This window comes from Balaenoptera borealis, assembly GCF_965194805.1.
Source record: "Balaenoptera borealis genome assembly, chromosome: X".
NCBI classification, from domain to species: Eukaryota; Metazoa; Chordata; class Mammalia; order Artiodactyla; family Balaenopteridae; genus Balaenoptera; species Balaenoptera borealis.
The window spans coordinates 7066025-7092111 of record NC_138881.1 but is presented as its reverse complement, the minus strand read 5'-3'; the positions used below and the strand labels follow the sequence as shown (position 1 = coordinate 7092111).

At 43.6% G+C, this 26087-nt stretch overlaps 2 long non-coding RNA genes across 3 annotated transcripts in view; one reads left to right on the top strand and one right to left on the bottom strand.

Moving 5' to 3' along the window:
- Positions 1 to 26087, bottom strand: part of LOC309620003 — a 42226-nt gene that overhangs the window by 9532 nt on the left and 6607 nt on the right. The gene's annotated exons all lie outside the window — the stretch shown is intronic.
- LOC309620020 lies at positions 11631 to 26048 on the top strand. Its single transcript, XR_014239378.1, has 2 exons — positions 11631 to 18817; positions 19160 to 26048. It is a non-coding gene; the product is annotated as an uncharacterized lncRNA (long non-coding RNA).

Genomic DNA, 26087 nt, shown 5'->3' with positions numbered 1-26087 from the left:
GAGGAGCCCAAAGGGACTAGGCCAAGGGACTTCCCCTTAAAATGATAGACCCTAATGGGTCCTAGGGCTGGGGGGTGTGTTTCAGCTGCAGTGGGTGTGGGTGTGTTGCCTGCAGGTCAGTGCCAGGGGTTTCACCTGGACGGCTGTCTCAGCCTTGCCCAAATGCCACCACAAAAGCAGCCTGCCCCCAGACCTGTCCCATGCCCCTCCAATGTAGTGAGTCTCCACAGCAGCAGGAGGCCGCCACACCTGCCTGGCCACTGACACCTGTGCCCACTCAGTGGATTCTAGGAGCTTCCGACGTCAGTACAGAATGTGCTTCCAGAGCCTTTACAGAAGTCTGAGATTCAGTTAAGAATCATGCCCTGCATTTGGCTATGACTTTGTAATCTCCTTTAATCTAGAACAGTCTGTCTGCCTTCAGTTTTTCTTTTATGCCACTGATGTTTTTGAAGAGTCCTGGCTTGTTGTCTTCTATAATGTCCCATGGTCTGTATTTGTCTGCCTGTCTCCTCATGATTCCATGCAGGTTGGACAATTTTGGCAAGAACACTGAAGAGGTGTTACTGTGTCCCTTTCATTGAGTTATACCGGGGGATCTAATGCTCAAGTTGACTTTTTACTGCTTTTGCTGAGCTTGGTTAGTTGGTTAGGGCTGCGCCCACTCAATATCCTTGTCATGCAAGCACCTTCTTTCCTGTGTAAGGAATGAGTCAATGGGGGGCAGGGGGGTGATATTTTGGGACTGTGAAGATCTGTTCACACCCATCCCCTAACTGTTCCTGTTTGAAGTACTACACTGCTGGTTACAGAATGGTGAATTACTAATTTGATCATTTCTTTTATAAATTATTCTTTTTTCATTTCCCCTTCAGCTTTATTAAGATATAATTGACACATTAACACTGTGTGAGGTCTTCTGCAAGTTCTTAGCTGAAATTCTCTAAGAAGAAGAGCTTGACTTCTGTACCCCAACTTTTGTGCATCATTAGAGCCTCATGGTTTTTTTTCTTTTTTTGGTAATTGTTGTTGTTGTTGTTGTTTTTTGGGTTACATGTGTTGTAATCAATTAGCATTATTATTCTTTTGGATGCTCAAACTGTCCCCGAACTGGCCAGTGGGAGTCCTTTTGGCCACCATCAATATTAAAAGGCAGATTCCTGCCCACCCCAAGCCTCCTACATGTGACGTGGTTAAAAGAACACTACATATGGAGTTGATGTTTTTGATATTACTGTGTTTTCATGCCTTAGCCAGAATTTACAGCACTTAATTTGTCAAAGATTAACATCTTGGGCAAAGTTGACCTGGACCACAGGGAAATTTTGTGTTGATAAAACACTGTGGTTTACCTATTTAAGTCAAGACTCAAGTTTGCTGAAAATTTTACGACAGCAGAAATTCACTGACCAACCCCAAAATGTTTACATCAACATATGAGACAAAGCCCCAGCTCTTAGTGGTTTGAGAAGAAAGGCATTTTTAAAAAAAGTCACAGCAATCTACAAATTTCAATTTGATACAAATACTTCTTGTGGTATTTCCAGTGTGTGTGCATTACTCCACTGTAGGTGGTGCGTGTCCGTGTGTGTGTGTGTGTGAGAGACACTGCTCCAATGAAGACAGTGTGCATGCGTGTGTGTCCACTTCTCCATGTATGTCCGTGTCTGTGTATGTGGCCGTGCATGTGTACAATGCTCCATCTGAGATAGCATGTCAGTGTGTGTGTGTGCGCGCGCATGTGTGTGCTTCACTGTAAGGTACTTCAGCTCATGAGAAGCTCCTCGGCTCTGGATGATGATGATCTCAATTCACTTTGTAAAAGTAATTTCACTCTTTCCTGCATTTCTTTCATGCACAAGGTCACTGAATATGATTTCCCTCAAATTTTATGAAAAAATGTTCTTCCCTTACTGTTATTTGAGGGGCTGTTTCTTTGTATTTGCATATCCCTGATGCAACACAGGGGGCACTTCTACCGCCTGATATGCACACTTCACAAGCTGAGCCTGAATCTAATGAAATGATTGAGGTTAGCTTCCATGAGGCAAAAATCTTCGGTCTAAACTCATCTTAGAACTGGAGTAAAATGAATCTGGGAAAAATTACTCAGAGCCGCTTGTGTGGTTCCCGTTGCAGTCTCTTCTGAGACTGTGAGGTGGAGGGAATCATGAGTTCGGTAATGTATTACAGAAATGTGGCCTTGTTTGTGCTTGATTATGTTGATAGCAGTGTAATTTAGTGCAGAGTATGAGCTGTGCTAGAAATGTTAAAGCTTCTGATACAGCCAAGATTTTCCCTTTGCTTCCTTGTTCATCAGGCTCAAAAAGCACTAGAACCTTTTGCTAAGTTAGTGAAATATCAAGAGGAATAACTACAGCATGTAAAAATAGCAAGAGGATAGAACAGTAGGTCAGAGAGTTAAAATACGTTTTGCAATCGAGTATGTGCAACCTCCCTTTTCTTTCCAAAGATCCTTTGTGGTCTCTTTCCCTGGGTTTCCACTGCATTAGGGAGGGGAGGCCATGTGATGGTGCAGTAACTGACAACCCCAGGGACTGACGACTCAGCTTTTTTCTTGCTCTTGCTACATGTCACTGCAAGTTGGCCCGAGGCCTCTGCTACAATGGTCACGTGGAGACTGAAGTTGATGGAGATAGGGAGGTGGGGGGGGGGGAATGACAACCGTGCCACTGTAAAGCATCCCCCTGAAATGTCATGTTTCTCACTTTCATGGGGGAAACAAGTCACAGGGCCAGACCTGAGTTCAATGAGGTGGGGATGTTTCATCCTTCCTCAGGGAGTACTGCTCACCTTGAAATACGGGTGAGCACTACTGCAGATACCACATTAGTTATCAGGATCTAATACACTGAAGGGCTTGAAATATATGACATAATCATGCCAACGGCAAGCCTGTTCCATCCAGGTTAGTAACAAATACCCTACATTTAAGGTGTGCTGAGAAGCCAGACATAATATGCTCTAAACCATGATGTCACCCCCGTCGTCTTTGCTCATTTTTTCCCTGTGAGTGATCAAAATACTTGGACTTCTTTGAATATATCTTAGTATCTAGGTCCTAAATGTTTCACTCTTGATTTTTTCTAAGAGGTTGTTTTTTGTTTGTTTGTTTGTTTTTTAAAGGAGGGGGAATTACCTTCTAAATATAGAAGGAATAGATTTTCACTGTTAAGAATTTAGGAAATGCAGAAAAAGATTAAAAAATAATAAAATATGCTATCAGAGACTTTCAGTTTAGGGGACACACACACAGAGCACAGAAGCCACTGAATTAGAACAAACAAAAAAGACAGCCCATTTTAAAGGAATTTGTATTCCTTTGATTATCAAAAAGGTTCTGAACATTTTCCCACCGGATGTTTAGAACTGTATGTATAATGTTTATTCTCTTACGTTTTCCTGTTCTTTTCTGTGCAGGGCTATTTTGAGTGTGACAGAAACCCAATTCTAAGTGGCACTGCTGACAAAGAGTATTGGCTCAAGTAAGTGAGGACAGAGGTGCAGGTGGTTTCTGGAGCAGCTGGAAACAAGGATTTCAGGCCACCGGTTCTGACGGACATGCCTCATCCATCACCTCTGTTTCCTTTCTTAGGCTGGCTTTGTTCTGTCCCACTTGAGCTGCTTCCCCTGCCTAGCAGTGGGCGTGGAGGCCAGGGTGTCCCAGGCTTAGGTCGTCGGCTATCCCAACAGGGAGGGATTCCGTCAGACCCAGTGGACCTGGCTTGGTCCCAAAGGGCAGCTGTGGGATCAGTCAATGGTGGATGGCTTGTTGGAACCAGATGGTTGGGATGGGAGAGGTGGGTACCAGAAAAGGGGTGCTTGTTCCACGAGAAAGGAGGGGCACTGGGCATGCTCTTCACCACTTCACCTTATAAGAAAGAATTTTTCACTTAAACAAATGCTACATTAACACGTATTAGCTGCTGGATTATCAAATAATGTATGGCAAGGTAAGGTCCATCTCACGTGTCACTCGCAGATGCCTCCCAGAGGTACGCATTACTGGTTGTTGTATGCCCTTGTCAATCATTTTCTGTGCACTTATACAGGTATCTATGTGTAGAAGCCCTCCAGATCTGACTAGGTGTTTTGGGGGAGATGTGAGTGGATGATGGGTAGGTTTCCTAGGCCTGCTGTAACGAAGTACCACAATCTGGGTGGCCTAAAACAACAGAAATGTATTGTCTTGAAGTTCTAGAAGCCAGAAGTCCAAAATCAAGGTTCTGGCCAGGCCATGCTCCCTCTGAAGCTTCTAGGGGAGGATCCTTCCTTGCCTCTTCCAGTTTCTGTGGTTTGCCGTCCATCTTTGGCTTTCCTTGGCCTGGAGATCACTCCGGTCACATGGCCACCTTCTCCCAATGTGCCTTCACATCATCTCCCTCTGTGTGCATCTGTCTCCGTGTCCATATTTTCCCCTTCTATAAGGACACCAGTCATATTGGATTAGGACCCAGCCTAATCACTTCCATTTAACTTGGCTACCTTGATAAAGACCCTATTTTAAAATAACGTCACATTCTGAGGTACTGGGGGGTTAGGACTTGTCTTTTTGGGGGGACAAAATTCAGTCCATGACAAGTTAAAAATATGATTTCAAAAAAACTCAGCGGTAACTTCATGTACATATTGCTTTGCAAGTTGTTTCTTTTGGGTGAAAATAATCTTGGAGTGCTGTCAACATCAATACAATCACTTCTGCTTCATCCTACATAATTGCTGCACAGTTTCTATAGTGTGGCCTTTTGACATTACAGTCTTGTGAACAACTGCAAGTATTTCGCTAAGGTGAACATCAAGAATTTTAATTGTGGGGTCAAAGGGCCTGTGTACTTAATCTTAATAGATGTTGTCAATTGCCCTTCAGAATCCCCCCAGCCACCCCCAAAATGATCAGGGCTCAAGGGTACCTTGTCCACCTATCTTCACTAAGACTGGATATGACTCACTGTTTCACTCAGTTTTTTCCCAAACTGAAATGGTATTTTGTTATGTTTTTAATTTCACTATTTACTAGTTAGGTTGAATATCTTTTCACTCTTTTTTCAGCTTTGTCTATTTCCTGCTCTGTAAAGCAGCAATTTGTAAGCCGTTCCTTTTCAGTTTGTTCTACTGAACTGTTGGTGGCTTTCCCACAGATTTGTGACAGTTCTTTAGGTATCAAGCACATTAACCTCTTTGTTATTTTTTTTGCAATGTTTTCCCTTATTGTCCTTTTAAAGATATTTTAAATATAGTAAAATCTATAGACCTTTTCCGTGTGATTTCTCCTGTTGCTTTTATGCATCGCAGTTCTTTGCACAGACTTATATGGCTTCGTTGTCAACATCTAGCATTTTCATCTGTCTGGCTGAGTCCTAACTCTGGTGGTCTCAAGGGACAAGATCAGGGTTTTGGCAGACTTTTTCTGAAAAGGGCCTGATTGTAAATATTCTAAGTTTTGAGAGCCATGTGGCTCTGTGGCAACGACTTAACTCTGCTGTTGTAGCCGGAAAGCAACCACAGGCAACACCTAAATGAATGGGCGTGTCAGTGTTCCAATCGAACATTATTATTATTATTATTTTACAAAAACAGGCAGCAGGCTGTAATTTGCCAACCCTTGGACTAGACATAGGCAAATCTCCTATTCAGCCAGATTATTTAGGCACACAAGCGTCCTCTATTTAGAGAGAAACAGTGAACACACAGTAGAGTTGTTACAAAATCAAACGGACCACAATCAATTAATGACTCGCTTCAAAATAGTTTTTTGCACACGCGGACTCCACAAATAACATGGTATGCGGCTGTACGTAAGCCGTGTTTCCTTCTAGTCATTTGGGTGTGAGATTCCTTCATTTGTCAAAAGACAAACGGACGACTGCAGTGCAAGGGGCCTGACACACGCCTCTCAGGCTGGCTGTCCGAGATTCTATTTTGCAAAGAAAAAGAAACACTGATATGGTTATTCTGCTGACTTGGGAAAACCGGTAGCTTCAGATAAAGAGGATTAGCTGTTGTCTTAGGAAATAAACATCTTAGTGACACAATTAACGTAAAGGCACTTATGGAGTTGATGACATTTCACCACAAATGGACGCTCTTCTTTTAAAACTTTTGCTTTGCTCACTGAATGGTTACAAATGGACGAGACAGCATGCAGCAAGCACATCTCCTGCCAGTACCTATGTCAGACCCTGGCCCTTCCCAAATTCTTCTTGGCTTGTCAGGGAGCCCTGAAGAGCCAAAGGTGGTGAGGTTTGGGAGCCTCTAGGTTACGGGTCACCTGGAGTACTGGTAACACACAGATCAGTGCGTCTGCAGATCCTGGTTCCTCCCTGGCTACAGGAGGGGTACCATGCAGCTTGTCAGATGAATGAGCAAGTTCCCGGTCCCACGTTAGTCTCCTGAATCAAACTCTCTGGGGAGTGGTTTCTGGGAATCAGCACTGAGACAAGAACCCTCTGTGATCCTTCTGAGGTACCCTTACCACCTGAGAGCCCCGCACGTGAGGTTTCATGTCCCACAATTAACTTGCCGTGACTCTAATCAACTGCAGGAGATATCCACTCGAATTATCCATTTTAATGTCCAGGGCAAAGAATGTTGGGGATATTTATGTCTCATTCTAGGAAATGACTCAGTGGAAAAACTGACTTTATGTTTTCAACTTAACTCCATCTTCCTGGCTTGGTTATTACAACCATATCAAAATTCTGTCTCTAAAATGTTCTGATGGTTACTAAGACCAGGACTGTTACTAAAATTAACTCTGATGGTCCAAGTTTTCTTTATTTTACTCCTAATCTCTCTTGGTAATATTAACTTCAAGTTATTTTAGAAAAAAACACAACGAAACAAACACAAAACAATCAAGCAAAAATAAACATTTTTTTAAATAACATTTTTTAATTGGCATTTTTTTAAAGAAAGAAAATTCTGCACCACTATCCATGATAGAACCAGACTGAGGAGGGGGAAAATGAATTATGCGTGACAATGTTTTTCTCTTGCATGACTCTTTTGATCATATTTTCTTAGTAGTATTGCTTCAAAGGGAAATCATATTGCTTGCATGTTTAACGTCACCTCGCGTAGATTAAATTGGCCTGGACTTGTTAAAGTATTTAGAGACTCTGTTATAACACAACACGTTTTCTTAAATATTTGTGTTTTCATCTGTCTTCGTAATTGGGCTCTCAGCTGCCGGAGGGCAGCTCATGTCTTATTTTCTTTCTGGAGCCATGCCTGGCATGACATCTGCCCTTAACATACATCCTCTGAAAGCCTGATGTCTGTATGGAAGAAGGATCATCTTCGTGGAAAATTCCAGCTGATCTGCACATTAGCTACCTTTGATTTAAAAGCGTGTTTCTCCCACTTAGAGATGAGATGAACACTTTGATTTGTTATCTAGTCTACATCTTACAAAAATCCAGATGCTAGAGTCTGACTGTGTATCTTTTATACAACCTGCGTTTCCGCAGTGCTGGAGCACCTCCACATTACTTTGCCTACATCAAATTTGGGTGTTTGAATGCCAGCCGATTAGAGCTGATTTTGAACTCTCCTGCTTTAAAAACGTTTTTTTTTGGTCTTGAGAGCGTTCACTTTCTGGTTCCCAATAGTTTGATTTGTCTTTCAATTCTGGTGGGCTAACAGCCTCAGAGATGTTTTTGTTTGTGCCATTATTTAGAGAAGGGGAAGAAACGACCGGATCTTATTTACAATCTCTGTCCGATAAAGATTGCTTTGCCATAAAAGAAGCAAACAATAAAAAACTAGAAGTACAAGACATTGGGTCTTAAAGTCATCACACTAAATAAAACCAAAACAAAACAGCTCAGTTCTGGACTCTTGACTCAGGGCTCAGCCAGCTGCAGGTACCTCTGTCAAGGACAGAGGCAAGGAGTCGACTTCCTGGTGAATTTTCAAGTGAGTGTGTAAAATAATTTTCAAAAGTCAAGTGTAGGGCTTCCCTGGTGGCGCAGTGCTTAAGAACCCGCCTGCCAATGCAGGGGACAAGGGTTTGAGCCCTGGTCTGGGAAGATCCCACATGCCGTGGAGCAACTAAGCCCATGTGTCACAACTACTGAGCCTGTGCTCTAGAGCTCATGAGCCACAACTACTTAGCCTGTGTGCCACAACTACTGAAGCCCACGTGCCTAGAGCCCGTGCTCCGCAACAAGAGAAGCCACTGCAATGAGAAGCCCGTGCACCCCAACGAAGAGTAGCCCCAGACTGCCAAAACTATAGAAAGCCCGCATGCAGCAACGAAGACCCAAAGCAGCCAAAAAAAAAAAAAAAAAAGTCAAGTTTAAAATTCCCTGTTTAACTTTCTATAAACCTTCTGGCTCATCTGTTGCACAAACACCATCAGCAGATCCCTCTTCCAAACAATAAAAATACCTCTATTCTCCTGATAAAATCTTACTTCAAGTAAGTTGAAGGGACTACAGCTTTTTCTTTTTTCCTGGAGTACTTTCTTTTTCTGCTTTACCCTTTTCTTGTTTGCTTATCGAGGTACAATTTACATGTCGTAAAATTCATTCTTTTTCAAATGCGTAGTTCAGGAATCTTCAAACTATACACAACTTGTGGGTCCAATCTGGCCCACTGCTTGTTTTTGTAAATAAAGTTTTACTGGAACATGGCCACTCCTACTCATTTACATATTGTCTATGGCTGCTTTCACGCCACAATGGCACACCTGAGTAGTTGCGGCAGTCTTGGTCTGCAAAGGCAAATATATTTGCTCTCCAGACCTATACATAAAGTCTACAATCTTGGCTACAGTTCTACGAATTTTGACCAGTTTAACAGTCACGTAACTACCACCACAATTAAGATTTAAAAAATTTCCACTGCCCTTAAAAATTGAGGAAGCTTCAATTTGAGGTAAGAAATGATTTTAGAGAAGTAAAATTTTATTCTATATTTAACACGGACTTGAGGTTTTTAACATTTTAAATCCCTACGTACACACAATACACTGGACGTTTGTGGTTTGTCTTTCCAGCAGTGACTTCCCACCTCTCTACCTGATGGAACCCCGGTTTCCCGTGGAGGACTTTAGCCCTCCACTGTCTTCATGTCTGGCGTGTGGGTGGGCTGGATCCCAGCTGAAGCTCCTTCCACGCCTGCTGGTCCCAGTGATGCATCCAGGGGCTGGCATATGACAGAGTCAATAGGATGCAAGGGCTTCGGGGAAAGGAAAGCCTTACCCGCCCTTGGGTGCTGCCTGAAAAGATTCTTTGCTGTTGGACTTGAATGAGGAAGCATCCTGAATGCCTGGCACCCACCAGGGCCCACAACGGAGGTTTAGTGTGGAAGTGAAACTATGGCTGTCTGGGCAGAGCTGAGAACTGGAGAGAAAAACCAGATTGTGGTCCTGTTGATTTTTTGAGCCCAGATTCAAGTCTTGTCTCTCACTAGCTTTACTGCTGGACTGCTCTAGTAAGCTCCCTTGAGTGTGGAAGTTGGTTGGAGAAGGGATCTCTGTTATTTGTAACTGAATGAGCTCTTATTGATGCCCACTGTGTAACACTCAGGGAATTATGGAAAACACCTGACACACACATCTATGCCATAAGTTGAGGATTTTATACTACTACTTAGCTTTCTGGGAACAGGACTTGCCTTGTAATCTCTAATCTTTTAATCAAATTCTCATTCTTTCCTTTACCTACTATTTATTGGGGAACTGCAATGAGGCAGGAGACCTCATAGTGGCCAAAATGGACAGTCTTTACTTTGAGAAAGTGCACATTCCAGTGGGTTTACAGCCCCAAACCCCAAAGGTGCACTAGTCAGGTAGCCCTGAGTGCTACGGAGAAAGATGGAAGAGGGGATGGTTGGATTTTATAGAGATGGCAGAGAAGGTCTCCCTGGGAAGGCAACATTGGAGCAGAGCACTGAATAAAGGGAGGGAGCCTGTTCCAGGCAGAGAGAACAGCAAGTGCAAAGCCCTGGATAGGAGTGTGCTGCCTTGGCTGACAAATAGGCAGGTGCAGACGGGTGGGTGGGTGCGGTGGGAGAACAGCTGAAGACAAGGGTAGGGAGACACTCTTAGTGCTCAGGGCTAATAGCTCAACATGGAACCACTGGCAGCAAAGCAAGCACTTGGGAAGTGAGTATTGAGGGGAAAATATCTTAACCAAAGTGCGATCGATGCCTTGTGGGTTAACCTTAGGCACTGTGGCAAGAAGGGGGTCTCTTTTGGGGAAGGGCGAGCTTTGGAGACCTCTCAAGTTGGGTGGCATAGACTTAAAGGTTGGGGCAAGCTGGTGTGGGCTTCCCAGGTGTAAGGATGCTTGGCCTGTGCAGGTTGAGGCGGGGAGGCGGGGGTGTGTGTGTCTAGCGCACCTCCTCCTGTTCCCCGTGGCCACGCAGCTGACGACAGGAGGGAGCCCGGCAGTTTCGCAGAGTCCCCCTCCCTCCCCTGAACCACCTGACACCTCAGCAGCCTCCTCTCTGGTCTGCATTCAAATTGCCAGTTGTTTGCTTTGATATCTTCTGGAAATGCTGCCCGACAAACCTGCAGAGTCCCAGGGCCTGTTTCACTGGAAACACAGCAAAACGCGCTGACAATCAGGTCTCCAGCTTTGTGGGGGAAACTTGCAGGGCTGCTCTAAGCCTGATGAACAGGAGCTCCAAGGGAATGCCTGTGATTTAAGTCCAACGGGGAGACTTCACATTTTCCAGGCTCTAAGCGTTTGCACCAAGGTCGTAACATCCTTGCTATATTCTTCGCTTGAAATGTGATGAACAAAGACTCCTGGTCCAAGCATCCCGCTGTACCTGTGCTTTGTGAGTGCTTCCTCTGGCTGAGGACCCAAGAAGATGATGCCACCTCCACCGTAAAGGGGCTGGCGTCTAGTTGGGAGAGGCAGATAAAACAAGCCAAGAACTGCTGTGTCCTTGTTCGAAAGAGGTGGCTCGAAGAGATGTGAAGAGGGCCCCTCACTCCCCAGTCCTGCATTTGGGAGAGTGGGGTGGGCTCGGGTAGGATGGGGGTGTGTTAGAGAAACTGGCAGCAGAGGAGCTGTCTGAAATGGAGGTTTAAAACAGTGAGATATAATAATAACCTACCAGAAAAGGCCTCCCCAAACGCACACTTCAGTAGTTTTTAGTACACAGTTGGTCCTTGAACAGCATGGGTTTGAACTGCACAGGTCCACTTCTACACGGAATCTTTTCAATAAATAAGCGCTCCAGTACTACAAAGTCCACGGTTGGTTGACTCCTCGGACGCTGAACCACATATACAGAGGGATGACCGTAAAGTCCCACAGGGTTTCAGACTGTGTGGAGGTCTGGCAGCCCAACCCCTGTGTTGTTCAAGGGTCAGCTGTACTCACAACGTTGTACAACCATCAGCACTATCCCCCTTAGAACATTTTCATCACCCTCCAAAAGAAACCCCATCTCCACCAGCAGTCACTTCCCCGTTTCCCTCTGCCCCCGGCCCCTGGCAACCCTAAGATACTTTCTGTCTCGAGATGCGCCTAGTCTGACTATTTCATATAAATGGAATCCTACAATATGTGGCTTTTGTGTCTGGTGTATTTCCCTGAGCGTAATGTTCTGAAGGTTCATCCATGCAGTGACATGAATCAGTACCTCATTACTTTTTAAGGCTGAATAATGTTCCATTGGACGGATATGCCACATTTTGTTTATCCAGGTATCAGTTGATGGACATTCGGGCTGCTATGAACATTCATTCGTGTGTGAGTTTTTGTGTGCACATATGCTTTCAGTTTTCTTGGGTAAATACAAGAAGTGGAATTGCTGGGCTGAAAGGAGGTTTGAAACTGAGTGAGATTGGGCGTTTGTTTAAAAGGAAATATCTGGTGCAGAGAGAGAGAGACGGAGGAAGGGAGTGTCTGTGTGACTAATTTTTTGCTTTTAGTTACTCCTTAGAACAGAGGTGATAAATATGATTATTTCTGGGAAGTTCTTTAATCCAAGAGTAAAGAATTTTATAGCTGCTACCAAGTGAAAAGTCACAGGTCAGCCTGACACAGAGCACCCCAAACAGCGTTAGCTGGGCTGGTTCTCGGATTTCGTGGACTTGACTTTCCTATGGAGCCCTCATGGCTCTGTGGATGTATGAGAAGAGTCTTTTCGAGGAACACACACGCTTGATGTTCTACTCTGCTTTCCCTCTGGACACGTGTAAATATGTCAGACTATGCCACGTCAAATGGCACCAAACTTCCCCATGGAGCTGTAGGAATGGGGAGGTCATATCTGCAACTGTTCATTTAGAGCACAGGTGACAGTGCTAAGGAAATCCTCAGTCTCCTGTCTTCTTCTCATTTCTGCAAACCAGGGATTCCTTTCCCTTCTTTCTGCAGGGCTGATGAAACCAAGCAAACAGAAGAACACTTTGAGAGGCCAATCCTGTTTGTGGCAATCATTTGGCTGGAAGGAAAGGAGAAGTGAGGAACACGCCTTGAAGGAGTTCCTCACTGATGCACCTTAATTGACAGTGTTTGTCAATGAAAATCTTCCCTACTCTGTCCTTAGGTCACAGTGAGGACTCCCATAAATGAATGCTATAGTTTAGGACTAGCCCATGGATTCACACTTTTCTCGTCCTCTGTTCTCAGAATTCATGAGTGAAAGAATAAGCAAACTAATTAGTCAACCATCATCTGGAAACTCGCAAACACAGGCTTTAGCGTGAATCTTCAAATTCTGGATCTAGTACATTGTAACGGTTTTCATGCTTATCACAGTTTAGGGGAGTCTTTTTCTTTCTCTCGATTATTTCTGACGCCTTTGCCCAGTACAGTGATGGGACTGCATGGGAATGAAATCATTTCTCTTGTGTGGGACTGTGGAGTGAGTGCCATTAAGAGAATGTTACACCACAGACGCTGTGTAGCAACAGCTGCATGGATGGAAAATTCCAGAGTCTTTTTTGTTGCAATGTTTTCCATTTTTATACGTGCAAGGAAATGTGTGCTTAACTGAACTCAGCTGTTTGAAAATTCACATAAAGTATGAGATAATACCTGTCTTTGCCATTTAAGCAATTTTAAGTAATGGCAGAAAAGATGTGCTTCATTTAAAAGAGTTTATGAAATATGTATTTTGTGGCCACTACTGTGCGAAAACTGAGGGGGGTTTAAAAACTGGAGTGTTTAAATTCTGATGGATACGATGAGACGTGTGTGTCTGAAACAATACACAGTTTTTTTGCTTTTTTTTTTTTTAAATGATGAGAAAATGAAAGATCACTGTAGAAGACTTTCACGCTTTATGGAAGTAGTAAGTTTTGAGCTGCACTTTTGAGGATGAATAGAGCTTTTTAAAAAACTACTGGAGAATACCTATAGAAAACTGTTTGTACGTGTGTATCTTCAGGGTACAGCTTGCTGACTTTTTAAAACGGAGTACAGCCATCTAATCAGCGCACAGATCAAGAACAGAACATTACGGGCACCCTGCAACTCCCCCCGTCCCTGTCCCCTTCTGTCACTACCCACCCCCACTTCTTTGAACAGTATGGATTAATTGTGCTCATTTCTGTACTTTCTATACATTGAATGATATCAGCAAAAGGCAGGAAGCATCTATCAGACAGGAAAGAGGGATGCTATTTTGTGTGTGGAGGCCTCGTGATGTCAGATGTGCTGCTGTTGCTGCATGTGCTTTCAAGACAGTTTGTTTTCTTCCTGTGTAGCGTTCTGTCGTATAAATACACCCCACTGATCCATTCGGTCGTTGTTGGGATTTGTGGTGCTTCCAGTTTTAGGGACCTTTCAACAAAGCTGCTTTAGATATTAAAGCGCACGTCTTTTGGTGAAAACATGTCCCAGTTTCTGTATGTATTTACCCAGGAGTAGGAGTGGTCGGTTTTCGCAGATACCTAGAGACCAGTTTCCCAAGGGGTCATGTCAGTTCACACTCCCACCAGCAGAGGGCGAGGCTCCAGCTTCTCCCCAGCTTTGACCTGGGCAGTCTGATGGGTGTGCAGTCGGGGAGGCCTACAGAGAGCCCGGGCAGTCGGATTAGACAGGGGCTTCGGCACGGGAACTGATGGTCACATGCGCTGGGGAGCGGTGAGAAGCTAGGTGGCTAGGTGATGGGAGGACAGGTGGGCAGGCTTCCCTGACAGCCTGCGCGGTTTGGACTTGCTCCCAAAGCAGAAGGAGACGGTGGTACACAGCCTATCTGGTGACTGGACATCCCACTCAGGGCCTCCGAGGGCTTGCTGTGTTCCAGTCAGAACTCCCTGGCGAAGTAGACCTGCTTTCCACGCTGCAGAGCTTTACTTCACTCTGCTGCCCATTTCACCCCAAACGCAGCGTCCCTGCTGTGGGGCAGAGCCCTCCTTCTCTGATGGGCAGGAACTCGGGTGAAGACCTGGGGTGGGCTTTCTTCTGTGCTCCTTCTCGTCTCACGTCTCACATTAGGAGCTGATCATGAGAGACTCCAGAAAACAGTACAACAACAGAGTCCCCTAGCAGGTCTTAAAGACAGCTTGAGGTTTTTGAGTTTCTTGCTATCTCTCTTTGGCAAAATGTAATAATTTTCAGCCTGACTTAACCTAAATTACTCCAGTAGCTTGAGAGTGCCCCCAGCTCAAGACCCTATGGGAAATGGCTCTGGAGCAATGCTGCCAGCACCAGAGCTTCCAGCCACTTGTGGACATGTACATTTAAAATTACTAAATTTAATATAGTCACTACCAACAAATCAATAATTAAAATGGAATTAAATGGAAGACTCAATTCTCTGTCACACGCGCCCCATTTCCAGTGCTCGGTATCCACACTGGCGTGTGGTCACTGTGTTAGCACACAACGCCTCCGTCACAGCTGAGAGTCCTGGTGGGCGCTGGATGAGACGATAAAATGCTGAAGCACGGAGTGAGGACTGGATTGAACCTGTACACGTGCTATCACATCCCATTTTGGTGGTTGCTATAAAAATGTCTGGTCTTTGATCAAAGCTGCATTGCTGTAGCAACATTATTTGTTCCTGGGTTTTTAAAACTTTCAGTCGTGTCTCATAGACGTTTCCTGCATTTTGTTTCTCTCACACATTATTTATTTTTTCCCTGGCTGTGAAATAAAATCTGGGTGGTTAGGCATTTCCCACAAAGTCAAAAGCCATCGTGAGTTAGTACTACATGTTGATTTACGGTTCATGTGCGAACAAATAACTTGCCCAGAAAAATGCTGTCTGTAATCTAGGCCTCCTCTGCAGCTGAGGTCAGCGGCAGGCTGGGCCACTCCTGTCTGAGGGCCTGCTGCCCAAAACCTCCAGTCGGTCTGGGACGGGAAGCAAAAGGATCAAACAAGACCCTTTTGATTAGGAAAACATTATTTTTGCATGCCCTGGGGATTTTTGCATGTTGTTGAAAAACAGTAATATATTCTGCTTTTCCAGGTATTTTCTTTATCAGACTAAAACAAATTTCTTCTGCGGAGCTTGAGTCAATAAAATTGTAACTCCAACAGAATCCCCTGCTCCTTCTTCTTTTTTTTAAAATTTATTTATTTATTTATTTATGTTTTTATTTTTGGCTGTGTTGGGTCTTCGTTTCTGTGCAAAGGCTTTCTCTAGTTGCGGGAGTGGGGGCCACTCTTCATCGCGGTGCACGGGACTCTCACTGGGGCGGCCTCTCCTGTTGCAGAGCACAGGCTCCAGACGCGCAGGCTCAGTAGTTGTGGCTCACGGGCCTAGTTGCTCCGCAGCATGTGGGATCTTCCCAGACCAGGGCTCGAACCCGTGTCCCCTGCATTAGCAGGCAGATTCTCAACCACTGCGCCACCAGGGAAGCCCCCCCCCCTTCTTAGGTACAGAATTTATTCCCTTTTGGTTCAGCATAAAATGAAAACAAAGTCCCAGTGACAGACTAGTTGTATCATATGTGTTTTGGCCATTCATTCATCCACAAATTTTTATCGAGTACTCATTACAGACCAAACACGAAATTTGGTGGATTTATTTAAATTTGGGGACGCAGTGGTCACTCAAACAGATCTATTCCCTGTTCTCACGGCCCTTATAAATATAGAAGGGGAAGCCAGTGTTTTAAGAACGTAAGAACTAAATGATCACTGAAAAATGTGACACAGTTGGCAAAGACTGAAATGATGGTTAGGGAAATGGAAGTCAAATGGGACAAAATATTTTGATTTTGCACAAAAAGTCACAGAAAAAGCAGTGGTGTGAAATAAAAGGGTACAGGCTTTGGGGGTCAAGACATCTGGATTTATTTCCTGGTATAGCAGTTATCTGCTGCTGCATAACAAATGACTCCCTAGCAGCTTAAAACAACAAATGTTTATTATCTCGTCGTTTCTGGGGGCAGGAATTTAGGAGCAACTTAGCTGGGTGGTTCTGACACAGGGTCGCTCATGAGATTGCACTTACGATGTCAACCCTGGCAGGAGGCATCCAAAGCCTTAATTGAGGCTTGAGGATCTGCTTTCAAGACGGCTCACTCACACAGCTTTTGGTAGGAGGCCTCTGTTCTCTGGCTTTTGGTTGAAAGCTTCATCCTCACCAAGTGGCCCTGTCCCATGGACTGCTTGAATGTCTTCACAACATGGCAGGTGACCTCCCCAGGGTGAGGGATCCGAGAGAGAGCAAGATGGCAGCCACAGTGTCTCCTATGACTGAGTCTTGAAATTCACAAACCTTCACTTCACCCTTAATCTATCGGTTAAGTCACACACTGAAGGGAAGGGGAACTGGGCTCCACCTTTTGAAGGGAGAAGTATCAAAGAATTTGTCGTCATGTTTTAAAAGCATGGCACCTACCCAGGCTCTGCTCTTCTCTAGCTGTGGGACTGTGAGTTTTAGTTTTCTCACACAGAAATAAGTTTAATGGTACCCACACCACAAGGCTGCTCAGAGGATTAAGTGAGATACCGTACGTGAAGAAAGCTTTGCAAATTCTGAGGAGTTATGTAGAGGTTGGTCATTCAGGAAAGAGCAGAGAAACATGGAGCCTCACACTTACAAAGTTCCCATTTATTTAGTTCAGGGCGCCTGCTGAGCAATGAAGGGTATCCAGGATGATTCAGGAATGATCTGGGCTATGGAATGTTTTCTTCACCGTTTCATTTCCATTCTCTTCTATTAGAACTCCAGTTTGATATGGGTTGGACCCCCTCAATATTCCTTTGCTCCTTGCATCCCTGTTCTGAGTGGATTCCTTGATGCAATTTTCTAGTTATAATTTCCTTTCTTTGCTTAGAGGAGCTTCTGTCTTTTTTCCCCCCATCCCCATGCTGTCTAATTTATTTTTCCCATCTACCTACTATTTTTCTTTACTCCCAACATTTGCTTCCATTCCTAGATGTTGCTGATCTCTGCACATTAGGGGCTTACAAACTAAAAGCGTTAAACCAACACAGACACGCAGAAAAAGGATGCTAAAAAAACAACTGTCTACCGATAAAGGAATGAGTTCTGTCAATGAAGAGCAAATATTAACGCAACAGCATTACACAGATTCAATGCGTTACTGAACTGTCGCGAGGGCTATCTAGGAGGGCCTCATTTCTTATGGTGTCTTCTTCTTTGTCTTCAGTACGGATACTGATAACGAGTAGTGATGTTCTGAATCCCAGCTGGAATGAGCAGGATGAGCACACCAGTTGTTTTCTTTAGCATCTGCTTTCTGCATGTCTGTGTCGGTCTAGCTTTTCTGGTTTGTAAGCCCCTAACGTGCAGAGATCAGCAACATCTCTGATCAGGGCTTTGGCGTGGGCTTCCTCTTCTGCTAGCCTTGGACTTCTGATCTGTTGATATCTGTAATTCCGCCAATGTGGCTGTATTTTAGCAAGAGTGCTTACTTGCCTGTTTTTGGACAGCTCTGGATCTCTCCAAATATTGGCTATTTTAACCTTTCTTCTATTAGCCTCATTTTCCCCCTTTCTTCCCAAAGATCAGTGTCAAAAGGAATGAGAAAAGTGCCTGAGGAATGACATACCACTGCAACAGAAACCTTCTAACGCAACTTTCTTGGCTCATTCAAGCATTCTTTATGGAGCACGTGCCCTAGTCTTAATAATTGACTCTTCTATGCCAAGTGCTATCAGTTTGAAGAAAATGAGGCACATCTTTTATTTTTCCAGAACTCACTGTTAAGCATTTCTGAAATTATTGGACTTCCCCATGCCTATCAGATTCCTTTAGGTTTCTGTAATGACAGCTGTGGGGATGGAGCTTAGGCTGTAGACACTGCTATCAAGTATTAAGACAGTCTCCACTGACAGACTGTTTACCCTAGTGGACACAGGTACTTTGATGTTTCTTCTGTGTATCTTTGAGTAGAAGTCAGAAGATCTGGATCTAATATTACTAGCTTTGCCATCGATGCAGGGTGTCCAGGGTCAGCATGACCACTGCATAGCATGATTGCTGGCTTACACTGCATTTGCCAAATAAACAAAGACAGGAAAAAAATAAAAGTAGGACCTCAGGTAATTTAGTCAACTTGTCTAACTTTGAGATTCATCATTTTAAAAATGAGATAACTGCATCAATGTTTTTTTTTAAAGATTCTAAATTAAATTTTCAGATACTGGATGGATATCTTAGGGAAAAAAAAAACAACAAAACAAAAACCCCAACCCAGAGAGGTCAATAAACAACTGCAGCGCTATATGATAGTTAAATGTTATCCAGTGATGATTTCTCAGGAAGTAATTTTTTTCAAGGAATGTACATAAACTGAAGATGATATTTTTTATTAATATTATCACCGTTATTACTGTCACTCTCCTAAGGTGCTTTTACTCTGGCAAGCAGTTACAGAATTCACCTGTTTTATGCTTAGGTGTTTTTTTTTTTTTTTTTTTAATTTTTTTTTTTTTAAAATTTTTTAAAATTTTATTTATTTATTTATTTATGGCTGCGTTGGGTCTTCGTTTCTGTGCGAGGGCTTTCTCTAGTTGCGGCGAGCGGGGGCCACTCTTCATCGCGGTGCGCGGGCCTCTCACTATCGCGGCCTCTCTTGTTGCAGAGCACAGGCTCCGGACGCGCAGGCTCAGCAGTTGTGGCTCACGGGCCTAGTCGCTCCGTGGCATGTGGGATCTTCCCGGGCCAGGGCTCGAACCCGTGTCCCCTGCATCGGCAGGCAGATTCTCAACCACTGCGCCACCAGGGAAGCCCTGCTTAGGTGTTTTGATCACACTCAGGCACCTTCACCTACACGACGTTCTGATAATCTGACAGCTCCTCAGCAATCCCTTACCTTAACTCCTCACATTCATTCTAATTCTTTTCTCTGTAGGGTGAGTTTTTATAAATCTTCCTAGTAATGGATTGCTGAGCCCCTAGCACAAAGGAATTGAACTTATTGTCTACCCTTCCACACCTACGTGCGTTTCCAGCAGACAGCTTGCCATTAGCAAGGTAAACTCACTTTCCAATGTACAATTTGCTAAGTTTTCCCTAGTTACATACTTGCTATCAATTTCCATAGTTTAACTTGTTTTAGAAATTGATTCTGATTTTGAGTTGCCCACTGTGTATTTCTCACCTTAAAACTGATCAGGAACATGTACAATGTTATACATAATGCTGGACTACCCAGGACTCGAACAATTAACTCTGTCTTGATGCTGCTTGATTTGACTCCAATCCCAAAATCCTAATCCTTGGCTACAAGCATTTCCTTAAGAGGCACTCTGCTTTTAGAATCGCTTCTGTAAATGAATTAGACAAGTACTTGGGTTTTCAATTACAGTCTCATAAATCAGGAAAAACCCCTTTTGCTGTATTTTTTTGTACATTAATCACGTGTAGCAGTGCCACCGCCACGTCTGTTAGGTTTCTGCAATGTCTGAGGGACTGTGTATAAGGTAGAAAACTCCTGTACAGGACACTCCCCGGTTTCCTGGGAATTCTACTATGCTATGACCCATGGGATAGATGATAAAATGGCTTGTTTTAAAGCCACTGAGAACAGATGGCTCTGGGGACTGAATTTAGTGATTAAAGTGACCAGGGATATAGTACAGGTTGCAAGTGTAGACTATGGTGTTATGTTAGACTTCACAGGTTCAAATTCTTGTCCTTCCTTGGACTAGTCACATGAGCTGGGCAGAATTCCTTATTCTCTCGGAGCCTCGGTGCCCTCATTGTGAAAGAGGATAACCCGCAATGGTTATTGGGGATTAAATGACTAACAGTTGTTGAAGGCTTAGATCAGCTCTCTGCTCAGGGAAAGCGCTCACTGAATAAACATCAAACAAACAAAAAAGCCCATCTGCGCTATTTCTTTTCCCTGATATAAAGGATAAAAATAAAATCCCAAACCACAAGAAAGCAGGATAGTCACTGACTAAATGTTCTTCCTTATTTTTAATAGCCTATTCCCTTGTGAAATTCGAGAGTGGACTTTGGGATGAGAAGGTGGCATCTGCGGGTAGAAAAATGGCTGGCTGAAGAAAGGACTATTAAATATTTTATATGTGGGGTAATTACCCAGAATACAGAAGGCAGTTTTCTGTGGTTGGGAAACTCCCTGCTGCAGTGAGAGAACCTTCTTAATTTTTGTTCTAAATTTTATTGCGTGTGACAGGCTGTGTTCTCTTTAGCGGCCTTCTGAATACTGGATTTGCTCATATAGTTCATGAACTGAGTTATTCCACTTGTCTGTGAGCTCTCATACACTTGGTTCCATGAATACAATTTGATACATTTGGCTAAAAGAGACATTAGTAACGTGATAAGAATTTCATCTTGGCATAGATGTAGCAAGATTGGAAATATGTAGCAAAATACAGCAAGTCTGGCTCACAGGACTGTCTTTGTGTACAGAAAATTAATTTGTTTCTTAAAAATCCAGAGGGCTTGGCATATCCAGGATAGTTTTATTTGTAATGTAGCTTTTAAAATATTCAGTCCTTTACATGCACAGAGTAAAGGAAAAACATGACTTTAACCCTTCTTCAATGCAAATATTTGACAGAGTATTTAAAATTTTATCTCAATATTTTCCCTCCAACTCAATTAAGTTACTAAACTTTCTTTCGTGGAAAAAAATCTAAATCACGCTCTACACAGTATCAATTTGATTAATATTTTTTGTCAGTTCAATTACATATCACATTTCAAAACTCACATGGGTTGCTGGCAACCATACCTAGCCAGTTATGGAAAACTCTGGAGAGGCATACAGACCATTTCTGCTCTCTTTACCAGAATATAATCAGAAAAAGGAACTCTGTAGGAGGAGGTACAGTGGTTCTAAGAAGAAAAAATTTAATTGATATGCAAAGTATCCCCATGTTTGATTTTTGATACTTTAAAGACCATCAGTAAAAAAAATTATTTTATCTGCTTCACTGAATACTCTGCTGGAAGGGCCGACACTTTGGAAAAAACTTTTCCTGTTGGAGTCGAATCCTTTTCTGGGTAATCTGTGTTTGGTATGTATATATGTGTGTGTTCCAACTACTACGGCTGTGTAACAGATCACCCTCAAAATGCAGTGGCTTAAAACAACGGTAATAATTCCTTCTCTCTCCAGGTTTCTAAGCATCAGGAATTTGAGAGTAACAGAGCTGGGTGATCCTGGCTCTGGTTCTCTCATGAGGTTGCAGTCAGTTTTTGATCAGGGCTGCAATGATCTTGAAAGTCTGACTGGGGCTGGGGATCTGCTTCCAAGGTAGCTCCCTCCCTTGATTGGCAGGTCAGTCCCTGTCTATGTGGCCTCTCTACATGCTGCTTGAGTACCCTCACAGCACGGCAGATGGCACTGTGCAGAGTGGGTGATCCAGAAGACCAAGGTGAGAGCTTCGACGCCTTTTGTGGCTTAGCCTTGGAAATCACACACCATCATTTCTGCTCTGGCCTGTGGGTCATGCAGGGCCAGTCCTGGTTCAATGTGGGAAGGGCATGAATTCAGTTGGTGAGCATCACTGGGGGCCACCTTGGAGGCTGGCTACCATGGAGCATATGCTGCCATCACATGTTTTTATCAACATTTGAGAACATGCTTGGTAAAATACCAATTTCCCCATAAACTACTGGACATGATCTACTTAAAAAGAGTAAAATAATTTAAGGTTTAAAAAAAAGAACTCAAACACAGCAAGTTCGGGAACCGTGAATGTGATGTGCTTTTGAACAAAAGAGTGGTTTTAAAGGCACTTCCTTCTTAAAGGGATAAAAGATTTAAAAGCTGTTGTGTATGCAATCATTCTTTTTTTTTTTTAAAGATGCATTTTTTTAATACATTTATTTATTTTATTTATTTATTTTTGGTTGCATTGGGTCTTCAGGCAAGCAGGGGCTACTCTTCGTTGCGGTGCCCACGGGCTTCTCATTGCTGTGGCTTCTCTCGTTGCGGAGCTCCAGCTCTAGAGCACAGGCTCAGTAGTTGCAGCGTATGGGCTTAGTTGCTCTGAGGCATGTGGGATCTTCCCAGACCAGGGCTCGAACCCGTGTCCCCTGCATTGGCAGGCAGATTCTTAACTACTGCACCACTAGGGAAGCCCTGCAATCATTCTTAAGCTTGGAATTATGCCTTTTCTCCTTTGCTTGGCTAGAAGTTATACATGCCTTAGGAGTTTAGCACCTATAATGGTAATTCAAGGAAAGAGGTAATTAGATACAGAAAACGTGTATGTGCTATGGTTCAATAATGAACTTATTCACATGGAAGAGAATCTGGGAAATTTGGGATCTGCAATCTAAAAAACTCCGGATGTATGCCTCATTCCATAAAACCTCTCCACCACTGGAAGCCTTGGAAGGAGCACGCTGATGTCTGTAAACGTGGTAGAAAAAGCCCAACTGCCTGCTCCAGAGCCTCTGAGATGCACCTGATACATCCTCATGAGAAGCAGCTTCAGAGTTCTGGGGGTGGCCCCACGACATGAGGCACGGCCTAACGCCTCATTAAAGACAGCCTTGGAACAGGAACCCTATGTTCCCTGTGTAGTAGAACACAGGCACAGGCTGGAGAAAGAGGCAACTGCAGAAAGAGATTAATATGGAGAAAGTGATACCCAGCTTTGGGAGTCCGTAGTCTCTTTGACTGGGGCTGCTCGTGGTTGTTGTGTATGACCAAATTTCAACAGTGGTGCTATAACCCTCCAGCTCATCAGCATTGAGTGCAAATGCACCTTTGCAGGTTTTCTGTTTCATTGCCTGTCTGGCTTGGTTTTTCTGCTTTATTGAAACTGGCCTCACAGCTAAATTTGAAAAATGGAATGGTGGGTTTGCTCTCTACCTCTAAGAATTTGTCATGAAAAACAACTTTACCAGAAACAAGACAAAGCAAACTGCCAACCCTCACCCTCAATTTTACCTCTGTAATAAGAAACCACAAAGAGATAGGGAGCTATGAGAAACATGGGACAATTCTTTGAGAAGGTTTAATAGTAATTTGTCTTTAAGGTACCAAAAATAACATGTGCAAGTGAGATAATACATATTTTTAATTAGATTTTTTGGGGGGATGGATTCTTCTCCAGGCTCCACTTGCTAGAGGCTTATTTTTATCTGGGTTCTTCCTTTTCTAAAACTGTTGGAGAGAACTATTTTCTCAGGACATCAAATTCTTGGCTCAAGTTGTAACTAGACAGGCTGAAGCATTTTTTTTTTTTTAAAGTATCTTTTTCCTTCTTGTTTCTCATCTTTTATTTCTCAAAATACATGTGCTTTTTATAGATATGGGAGCAATTTTCAGATCAAGCTCTCTGAAAATAGTCTGAATTAGAATATATTAGGGGAAAATCATAATTTACCCACAGAAGCACATCATGTTTTATTTTATTAAAAGCAGTACACAGAGGCTGCAGACAGGAAAAAAATGAGGTGGAGATTTTCCCCTCAGCTATTATTTAAACCAGAGTGTTTTTTTATAGGAAATGTTTTTACTGTTATATGGACACACTAATTGAAAATAAATTTAAGCACAACTAGTTTCCTTTCTGCTTTGCTTTGCTTTTATTTCTCCTCAAATATCCTCTGGGAGTTAAAGTCCATGGGTCATATTTTACAAGGGTATCCTTTTCCAGCTGTGGAATTAACTCTGTAAGATTCCAAAGAACTTTGCCCCTTGGATCTGTTTCTCTTGTCCATTCCTGTTGACTCTCTTCTGGTTCATGCCCTTCATCCTTTTATTTATATTTATAGTGGTGGCTCAGACTCTTCATGACCAGTTTAGCCTCCACACTGCATGAGATTATTACTTTTCATATAGCAATACTGTGATAGCATCCTATCTGCCCAAAAGTTTGTGAACACTTTCCACTGCTGTTAAGTAAAGTCCAAACCCCTCTAGGTCAGCACTGATGGTATGTCAAAAAGCTGGCACCGTGACACACACAAATACTGTATAATCCAGCAATTGCCCTCTTGGGCTTTGGTCCCAGAGAATTGAAATTTATGTTCACACAAAGATCCATATACGAATGTTCATAGCTGCTTTATCTGTAATTGCCCCAAACTGGAAACAGCTCCCAGTGTCCTCAACAGGTGAATGGTTAAAGCAACTGTGGTACAACCATACTATGAACTACTACTAGGCAATGAAAAGGAATAGGCTATGGACCCACGCAACAACTTGGATGTATCTCCAGGGAAATATGCTGAGTGAAAAAAGCCAATCAGCCATTCGCTGAAGGCTGCTCCCAAGGCAGAGTAATTCCTCGGCATTTTTGGTTTGCTGCTCACAAGAGCACAGTGGAGTTTGTTGCCACAGAAAGTCCCCAAGCCAAGAGTTGTAGGTGTCAGCAATTGGAAGACAGCCTGGCAGACATGAAAACGCATGTGCCAAGGGGAAATGGGTAAGAGCAGAAAGAGCTAACGGCTAAGAGTGAGATTAAGGAAATCTACCAGAAAGTAGAGCAAAAAGACAAGGAGAGAAAGGATAAAAAATCAGAGGACTACTCCAGGGGCCCAATAGCTAAATAACAGGAGTTCCATAAAGAGAAATAAAAACAAAAAAACAGAAGGAATAAATCATACATAATTTTTAAATTAAGTCCAAGAAAGTGATTTCTGCCTCTGATAGGCACACGGTGGCGGCTTAGTTCTGAACTGTCTCCTCAGTTCTGAACTGTCTCCTCCTAGAAAACATGCAAAGCTACAAGAAAAACAGCAGCAACCTGCAAGTCCCATTTCCAGTGAATCCGGGAGTCAGAGAAAACTTGCAGACTCCAAATTACAAGCACAGCTCTCCAAGTCAGAACCAGCAGGAAGCCCCAGTGGTTTTATATCATCCTAGTACAGACACAGTGTTATAAAGTATCAGGGAAGATTCATCTGGGAGTCATCTGTGTAGAGGCGGTATTTGAAGGCCCTGGAATAACCACTATACCAAAGAGAGGAGAAAGGGCTTAGTCAGTGACGTTTAAACGTGCTTACAGATTTACGAAGTAAGTTCTGATACGGGGTGGGACCTGTGGCTCTGCATTTCCAAACAGGCCCCTGGGTGATGCTGACGCTCGGAGTAACCAGATCCACGGAGCAGACTCTGAGAACCAAGGCTTCAGGGCAGGGCTCTCAGCCTCGGCTGCACTTTCCAGTCCCCCAGGGAGCTTTACAAGCCCCACTGCTCAGGCTTCACCCCAGAGCAGTCCATGGGATCTCTGGGGGCCCAGGTCAACTGCAGCTATAAAGGCAGAATCTGGTGCTCAGCATCGCTAATTATTAGAGAAATGCAAAGCAAAACCACAGTGAGGTATCACCTCACACCTGTCAAGTGGTTATCGTCTAAAAGTCTACAAACAATAAATGCTGGAGGGCTTCCCTGGTGGCGCAGTGGTTGAGAGTCTGCCTGCCAATGCAGGGGACATGGGTTCGTGCCCTGGTCTGGGAGGATCCCACATGCCGCGGGGCAACTGGGCCCATGAGCCGCAATTGCTGAGCCTGCGCGTCTGGAGCCTGTGCTCCGCAACAAGAGAGGCCGCGATAGTGAGAGGCCCGCGCACCGCGATGAAGAGTGGCCCCACTTGCCACAACTAGAGAAAGCCCTCGCACAGAAACGAAGACCCAACACAGCCATAAATAAATAAATAAAATAAAAATTAAAAAATAAATAAATAAATAAATGCTGGAGAGAGTGTGGAGAAAGGGGAACCCTTGTA